Source organism: Elephantulus edwardii, unplaced genomic scaffold (assembly GCF_000299155.1).
Source record: "Elephantulus edwardii isolate Elephantulus edwardi_28Jun2011 unplaced genomic scaffold, EleEdw1.0 scaffold00169, whole genome shotgun sequence".
In the NCBI taxonomy this organism is placed as follows: domain Eukaryota; kingdom Metazoa; phylum Chordata; class Mammalia; order Macroscelidea; family Macroscelididae; genus Elephantulus; species Elephantulus edwardii.
In genome coordinates this window covers 2,115,653-2,124,534 of record NW_006399919.1, presented here as the reverse complement: position 1 = coordinate 2,124,534, position 8,882 = coordinate 2,115,653, and the positions used below count along the sequence as shown (strand labels likewise).

General features: G+C 40.9%; 1 pseudogene; it reads right to left on the bottom strand.

Moving 5' to 3' along the window:
• Positions 1 to 259: 259 nt before the first annotated feature.
• On the bottom strand, positions 260 to 938 carry LOC102855266 (annotated as a pseudogene).
• Positions 939 to 8,882: the final 7,944 nt, after the last annotated feature.

The following is an 8,882-nucleotide window of genomic DNA, read 5'->3' as shown; positions in this document are numbered from 1 at the left end:
GCTCTACCTCTCATACCTCCCCACCAATGAGAAGCCACCTTAGTGACATGTTTCATTCTAACTGTTGTAGTAAGTGGAGAAGTGATTGGTCTGGTCCCAGCCATTGCAGGGAAGGTGTAAACAGTAAAGGGAGGTACAACATAGACTCAGCCATAAGAGGGGTCAAGTGACACCGTCAGAAGCCTGGGAAGGGTTCAGTTATCAGACTTCTGGGCTGCCTGCTCTCTGGTTCAGCAGAAGAAGGGGAGATGGATAGAGCTTATTGTTTGGCATTGATGATGTCCACAAGGTCAGGCTTGAGAGCCACACTACTCACCCAATCACCAGGAAACTATCACACATCAAGCTGGTTTGCCAGTTTCTTGCAGGTGACCTCTGTCACAGAACCTCCATAAATGATGCGAGTATCTTGATTCACTGCATCGGACTTTGGACTCGAGACATCCCCAGAACCTTTCGTGTTCTTTCTGGGCCTGTTGGGGTGTTGTGATCTTACAGGTACCAATGGCCCACACTGGCTTGTCAGCCAAGAAGACCTTGCTCCAACTTGTCATGTTATCTGTGATAACCTTGGTTTGCTCAAAAAGAATCTTCTCAGCGATGCCAAATTCCACCTTCTCTCCAGTGCAGAAAATGTCTGAGTCCTTCAGCGAAGACATGAGCTATTTTCTGTCCAATTAGCTCATCAGATTTTCCAAAAACATGCCTTTTTTTCTGGATGTCCTAGAACTACCCATAGGCCTCCACCATCTTTGATCATGTCAGGGCTGATGGCCCCAGTGAAGCCCCATTAGTCACTTTGTAGTCGTCTGTGCAGCCACAGCAATCTCAGCATCTAGCCTCTGCAAAGCAAAGTTGAGGTAGATGATGGGAGGTACACAGATAACCTCAGAATTGGCTGGCCCCTTAGGCACGTTCAGAGTGATGAGAGCTCTCATAGACCCTTCTTCCCTCCTTTAATCTTTCAGTTTCCCCAATGGAGAACTTCCTGAAGGTGCCATGGTCTTAGAATTGATACACTGAAGGTTGATATCACCCTGGTCTTACTTTCTTATCCATTATTTTGCTTTTTCTCTTAAATGGTGAAGTTAATTGGTTCACATGTAATGTTATTATCGGCAGGTGTGACTTTATTGTTGTCATTTGCTATATTTTGTGTGTGTATGTATGGTCCCAGTTTCTCTGTTCCATCTACCTTTCTTGTACTGTCTCTGTCTAAAGATCTCTCTTTTTATTATTGTTGTTGTTACGTGCCTTCAAGTCTCCTATGACTCATAGCAACCCTATGTACAATAGCCCCAAACCCTACTCTATCCTGTGCCAATCTCATTTTCTCTGACACATCTACCCCAACTACCCCAGTCACTGAATCAATCCATCTCATTCAGGGACTTCCTCTCCTGTGCTGTCCCTCCACCCTCCCAAGCATAACATCTCTCTCCAAGGACTGGTCCCACCTTGCAACATGTCCAGATTATGTCAGACAGAGCTTCAGAATCCTTGCCTCCAAGAAACAGCCTGGTTTAACCCTCTCCAGGACGAACCTGTTTGTGCTCTTAGCAGTCCACTGTATATTCAATAGTCTTCTCCAGCACCACAGCTCGCATGCCTGGTCATTGTCTAGCTCTCTGATGCATAGCAAGTAATTGCAAAGACCATGGCCTGTATCAGGCACACCTTAGTCTCAAGACTGACATCAGTGTTGTTGTTATTATTATTCTTTTATGATGATGATGAGGAGGAGGAGGAGGAGGTTTAGCTTGTTTTCACCAATTCCCTTAATTTCTGCTTTTCTGTGAATGTCTTAATTTCATTATCAAGTTTGATAGACTATTCTCTGGGTACAGAATAAGCAATCAGCATTTATTTTCTTTCAAAGTTTCAAGCCCACTACCCCATTGCCAGCATTTAACAACAACATAGAGCTCGGTTGGCCTAATGGACAGAAAGTAATGCTACCAAGCCACAGTGGGTGATCTTAATCTGCATCCCTCAGGCCTGCTTTTAATTGGATTTGGTCAAACACTCTTCTAGATGTTATAGCAGTGGTCTGTTGATTTGCTATACAGAAGTAACGTGTGGTTGCTGTGATGCTGAATATTGTGACTCCGATGTGCTAAATGTGATACTGGTTGCCCGTGGTGGACAGTATTTGGTGGAGCTCCCCTATTAAAACAAGCTTGGAAGCAGAAGTGGCATCCACTTCCGAAATAGCTTGCCTCTGGAAACCCTATTAACTCGGAGAAGCGAAGAAAGTTATACAAGTGTTCAGTCCTTTGGTTCATAGGGTCACTATGAGTCGCCTATGACTTGATGGCACTTAACAAGAACAACAACCCCATTGCCTTCATGCTTTACATAGTTTCTGTTGAAATTAGTGATTCACTTATTGAAGGATTGATATACTTTTTAAAATATATTATTTACTTAAAAAGATTTCTACAATTTTCAATATATATTGCTTCATTCCTATACATTTTGTTTGGGGGGTGTTTTCACTTTTATGGTGTTTATTAGGGAAGTCAAAAGGCTAAAATTCAGACGGGCAGCATAATACAATAAAATCAGGACAGCTTCTACAATGTGCTCACAGCCATATAAGCCTTCTAGCTTTAGTTCAGCATTACAAAGCTCTTTGCTCTGCCAATTGTTCTCTTCCTCCCTCTCAGACATCCAACAGCCTAGGGTGATAGCTCCCAGCACTGGTTCCATGGAAAAGCAAGTCCAAGGTCAGCTCTGTCTGGTTCTTTGCTGAGGCTGCTTCGACTGCTGTTCCTGTAGGTCCCAGTGTGAGTGGCACAGGCATCTTCGGCCCTGCAGGATGCACACTCCCCATTATCTGTTTCTTCCTTGCTAGTAGTGAGAGCCAATCCTCTTGTGAATAAGCCAACACAACTTATTTACATGGCCCCACTCGTCCATGTTGTTATTGTGGTGGACCATCAAGTTAATACTGACCCATTGCTGACCCTCTAGAGGGTTTTCAGAGGCACTTAATCGCATAGGAGGAGATTACCCATCCTTCTCCCATGGTGCAGCTGATGGACTTGAACTGTGTGCCTTCAGGATTGCAGCACAGCTTCTTGCCACTAGGCCACCAGAGCTCCCTACTCATCCATGCAACAAAATCGATCTTAATGCTAAGGAAAATTGTTTGAACAAAGAACCTTTGACACCACAGATCATCCCTTGGCTGGATAACAATTATAGCTTTCCTCTGACAATAATATTACTAATAACTGCATTCATGAAAGTGTGTAAGCCAGAAACTTGCCTCATGCCTTAATATGCTCATTTTAGATAGTCAATTTCTCATTTGCCCATCTCTATCAAGCCAGTATTATGAGTAAACAAGCATTTCCCTTTTGCTGGAGGATCCTTTGTTCAGCTTGAAAGCTTGCATTGAGCATCTGCATCTACAAGCAGAATCTAATTCAGAACAAGTCATCAAGTTGCAGCAAGGAACTCTAGCTCCCAACATGGATCATCTTCTCTTCATCTGGTTGGGTTCTGGTCAACTCAACCCTGGTCATCTATGGCTAGGATCAAATGGACGTTAGCAAAAAAACTCAGGAGTCCACACTTTTCCCTGTTTCCTGACCAGTTGTCCCTTCATTTGGCCTTAGTTCCACCTGGGGCCAAATCAATAAGCTGGGAGTCCTCATAACTTGCTGCTATTCAAACCAGCAAACCTTTTCCCCATAGATAGATACATAGATAGATACTCAGTGAACAGTGCTAAAGGAATTAGTGTAAGCTCTGCCTATATATTTACTGCTAAATGTCTCTTAATTCCACTCCAGTGAATCCAGGTGATTACTATGAGTGAGCATACTTGCTAGCTCCCTTGAACTTCAGTCTTGGAAGTGAGCTCTTACGGGCACCACCTTTACCTTACCTCAGAAGAAGAGTATTAAGTATTCCATGCACTGCCAAGAGAACAAACAGGATTGTCCTGGAGAGGGTTAAATCAAGTTACTTCTTGGAGGTAAGGATTTTGAAGCTCCATCTGACATACTCTGGGCATTTTTCCAGGAGAGATCAATCCTTGGAGATGGACGTCATGCTTAGAAGTTTGGATGGACAGCACAAAAGGTAAAGACCCTATAGGAGATAAATTGGCACAGTAACTGGTGAAAAGGGGGCAGGTATGGTAGAGACAGATTATCTCTGAATATGAGAGGTTTCAGAGCTATTGTGCATAGAGAGGATATGAGTCACTGTCAGTCTTGACAGTACATAACAACATATACATTGGGTTTCATTTACATACATTGTGTTTTATACAATCTGTCATATATATATACTTTATATAATGAATTACCATTGATCTATGCCTTATCACCCCATCTTTGCAAATCTTCATTAATATTTCCTATTCCTTCATCCCTCTACTCTGCCCAGTAACTTCTCCTAGCCTAGTGATTTTCTCCCTTTCCCACTTCCCCATTGAACATTTATATATGTCTTGTTCAGCTTTCCTTATGTGATTAAGTTATTTCACTCCACATGATGCTTTCTGGTGGCCATTTGCAAGAAGCTGTGCTGCAATCCCAAAGGCCCACAGTTCAAATCCACCAGCTGCTCTATGGGAGAAGGATGGGCAATCGCCTCCCAATCTATTAACTGCCTCTGAAAACTCACTGAAGGGTCATCTCTGGGTTGGTTCCACCTCTGTGGTACACAACAATGCTCTCTAAACTCTGACATGCTATGTAGTATTTTATGAAGTCATTATTCTTCTTCTTGTGTTGTTATGGGTCATTGAGTAGACTATTACTAATGGTGATCTTATGCAAAACAGCTCTCAATTTGCTCTTTCCTCAACCATTCTCACTGTCTCTGATACACCTACCCTTCTTATTGCAGTTATTGTATCAATCCATCTCATCTACAGTTCTCCTATCCTGTGCTGTCACATTGTGACATTGTTAACAATATCAATCTGTTCTCCATCTATCATGGTACTGCAAATTGGCCCAGTGGTGAAAAACTTTGTTTTCTTGAGGTTGAGCTTCAGATCATATTGAAGGCTGTAGTCCTTTACCTTCTGTAGCTTCAGGCTCTTAGTTTCAACAAGCAAGGTTGTGCCATCTGCATAACACAGGTTGTTGATAAATCTTCCTCCAATGCTGATACCACATTCCTCCTCATAAAGTCCAGTCTCTCAAATGATCTGTTCCACATATAGATTGAAGACGTATGGTGATAGGACACATCCCTGAAGCAGTTCTTTCCTTTTTTAAACATGAATTTCTGACAACAACAGCTTCCTGATCCAGATATAGGTTTTCTATTAGCATAAACAGGTGTTCTGGAATTCCCATTCTTCTCAAGGTTAGCCACAATTTGTTGTGAGCCATACAATCAAATGTCTTTGCATAGCCAATGAAACACAGATGGACACCCCTCTGGTACTCTCTGCTTTCAGCCAAGATCCAAGACCCACTGGTTATGATGTCCCTAGTGCCACTGTCTCTTCTAAACCCCATTTTTACATCTGATAGTTCTCTGTGTATGTACAGCTTCAGTCACTTTTCAATGATCTTCAGCAGGATTTTGCTTGCATGTGACATTAGTGATATTGTTTGGTAATTTCCATACTCTGTCAGATCATCTTTTTTTGAACTAGGCATAAATATGGATTTCTTTCCATTAGTGGGCCATGTGGTTGTCCTCCAGATTTCTTGGCACAATCTGAGGAGTATGTCCAGGGCTGTACTTCATAACATTCCTTTTTGTGAATGTACCATAATTTCTCCATTTATTCATGTGTTGATGGGCTTTTGGGCTACGTCTGGTTTTTTGGGTTTTGTTGTTGTTGTTGTTGTTGTTTTTGCTATTGTGAATAACACTGCTATGAACAAATGTACGTATTTCCGTTCGTGTCTCCATTCTGTTTTCCTTGGAATATATTCTTAGCTGGAATATCTTCTAAGCAGTGGAATAGCTGGGCCACACGAGATGTTTATATTCACCATTTTTAAAAAAAAATTACAAATTACCTTCCATAGCACATGGACCAATTTTATAATCCCACCAGCAATGCATATGAATTCCAATCTCTCTGCATCTTCTCCAGCATTTATTGTTTGCTGTGTTGTCAAACTTTACTATTGCTTCTCGAGTAAAATGGTATCTCATTGTTTTGATTTGAATCTTTCTGATTGCTAGTGATTTTGAACATTTCTTCATGTGTTTGTTAGCCATCAGAATGTCCTCCTTTGTAAAAAAGTCTTTTCATACTTTTTGCCCATTTTGTAATTGGTTGTCAGTCTTTTCCTTGTGGAGGGCTTGTAATACTCTGCAAACTTTAATTCCAGAGTCCTTGTCTGAAATGTTGATGTGAAATATTTTTCTCCAGCCTGTGGGCTTTCTTTTCACCTTTTTGGAGAAAGTTTTTAATTCACAGAGATATTTGACTTGAAGAAGTTCCCATTCATTCATTTTATCCTCTCTGGTAGCATATTTCTAGGAGAAGGCTTGTTTTGCTTTTTCCTTGTGTTGGAATCTGACTACCGTTTCCTTGACATTATATGAGTAGATTCTATTGTGACAGTAGTTTCCAGATCCTTATTTTTATTGTATCAGTTTCCTGAATGCAATTCTTTTTTTCCCCAGAAAGTTAAAGCTGCAGCAGCTGCAGCCTGCAGGTTTCAGTGGGAGACTTGCCAGTGGCACATTTTTTTAGTTGAAGCAGGAAATGTGGGCTCAGCAGTAACACAGCATGCTAGGGAGCCTGTGGCCTTTGCATTTCTGGTCTGAGCTAAGGAGTCAAGGGGCAGGCTCACCAGTTGTGACACCAACAGCCTGTGGGCCTCCATTGGAGACCTGTGGTCCGTACTCTCTTGCACCTGGACTGGGAGAGCAGGCTCAGTAGCAAAGGCAGCCAACTCTTTAAAACAGAAACCAGTGGTCTCTACACTTCTGGACCTGAAGTCAGGAGTCAGGGCTGGGCTCACCAGCTGTGACAACTGCAGACTTTAGACTTTACTTTGAATGCTATGACTCCCACATGCTTTTTTTTATTATTAATTTTAATAGACATTTACAGAGTTTTTGGATTTCCATTCATTCATTGACTCCCACACTCTTGCGCTTGGAATCTATTGGTTTACTTTTATATGTAACTCTATTTTTTGGAGCTGCTTTTAATATTCTATGTTTGTCTTTGATTTTTCAGAATTTGATTATGACATGTCTTTGTATTTTTCTTTGAGGTGATGGTGCTGGAGAATATTGAACCATGGACTGCCAAGAAAACAAACAGGTTTGTATGGGAGAGGGTGAAACAAAGTTACTCCTTAGATGCAAGGATTTTGAAGGTCTACCTCACATACTTTGGGCATTATACTTGGAAGGGTGGAGGGACAGAGTTGAAGAGGAAGACCCCAAATGAGATGGATTGACACAGTAACTGGAGTAATGGGGGTAGGTGTGTCACATTACGTTAACTGGCTCAAACATAGTCACTGTGAGTTGCAGACAACTCGATGGCACATAACAACAAGAAGAATATCCTGTTTGGGGTTCACTTGGATTCTTGAATGTGTATTTTCTAATTTTTAAGATACTTGGAAAGTTTTCTTCCAGTAAATATTCGCAATTTTCTTGATATTTGGTTGTTGGCTTTTTGTGTGTTTCTTGTTTTATTTCCTTTTCTGGAATTTCAATCAGATGCATGCTATTTCTTTTGATAATATCTCACATAAGTTTTATGCTTTCTTTATTTTCCTTCTTTTTATTTCTTCTAGAAAATTGGAGCTGAGGCCTTTGTCTTCCAATTCACTAATTCTATGCTCCAGTTTTTTCAAGTCCATTCTTTTGTCTTCTCAGCATGTTGGTAGCTTCTGAGATGTTGATCTTTTTATTCTGGAGTTTCATTTTCTGTTTTTCTACAGCTTCTAATATTCCACCAGGGTCTATCTATTTTGACTTGCATTGTAGTGTGTTTTGGGTTTTTTTTAAGACTTCTAGAGTTTTACTTGTTGAAAATTTTTTTTTATTTTCCTTTTTTTTTTTTATTTTTTTTTCTTCAATCTTTATACTTCTTTTTCATCTTGTGAAAACACTTGACCCTCTTTCTTCTGAATACCTTCCCAGGGAAGTTTACCAGTCTTTCTTTGTCTGTAAGTTCCATTTATTTGGCTTTTAATCCCTTTTTTATGGATGTATGTGACATTTTATTTTGAGATTTTGTGGGGTTAATGTTGTCTGTTGCTTCTAGGACATTGTGGTGATGTAGTGATTATAGTTTATTAACCTCTTTTCTTCTAGTGGATATGTGATAGCCAGTGTTGCATCCATGTAATTGTCTGCTTGTTGCTTGTGCATGCCATGGTTGGATGGAAGGGAAGATCATGGTGGTTGCTGTCAAATGTCAGTCAGATGGATCAAGTACTGGTCCTTACTACCTGCCTTTCCCCCAATTTGTATATAATAATCCAGTTGAGTAATTGAATGTCTGAATCATTGAATCTCTGTGAGTCAGAGACTATGAGTCAAAGAATGTTTGTGAATCAATTAATCTCTACAGTGTTCACTACACCTGCAAATGATCAGTCAGCTCTACACCAAGACAGAGCCAGTGGGGTCATGGAGGAGTGTAGTACTAGGCTGTTATGCTGTAATGAGTGTGGCCAAATCTGGTGTGGGGTCTAAAGGCCCTGAACTATAAGCATACATCACAACAGACTGGTAGGATACTGTCAGTCGTTGGATGTAGTGAGTCTAGTCATGGGTATTGCCTGAACATTTCACAATTAGTCTTCAGAAAAGTCAGCCAATGTTCAACAGCATCATTGTCCTTGTGCTTGGAGATTGTTATACCCCACAGCAAGACCAGTCAGTGTTCTCTAAGAACTCCTAAGCATTGTGCCTGC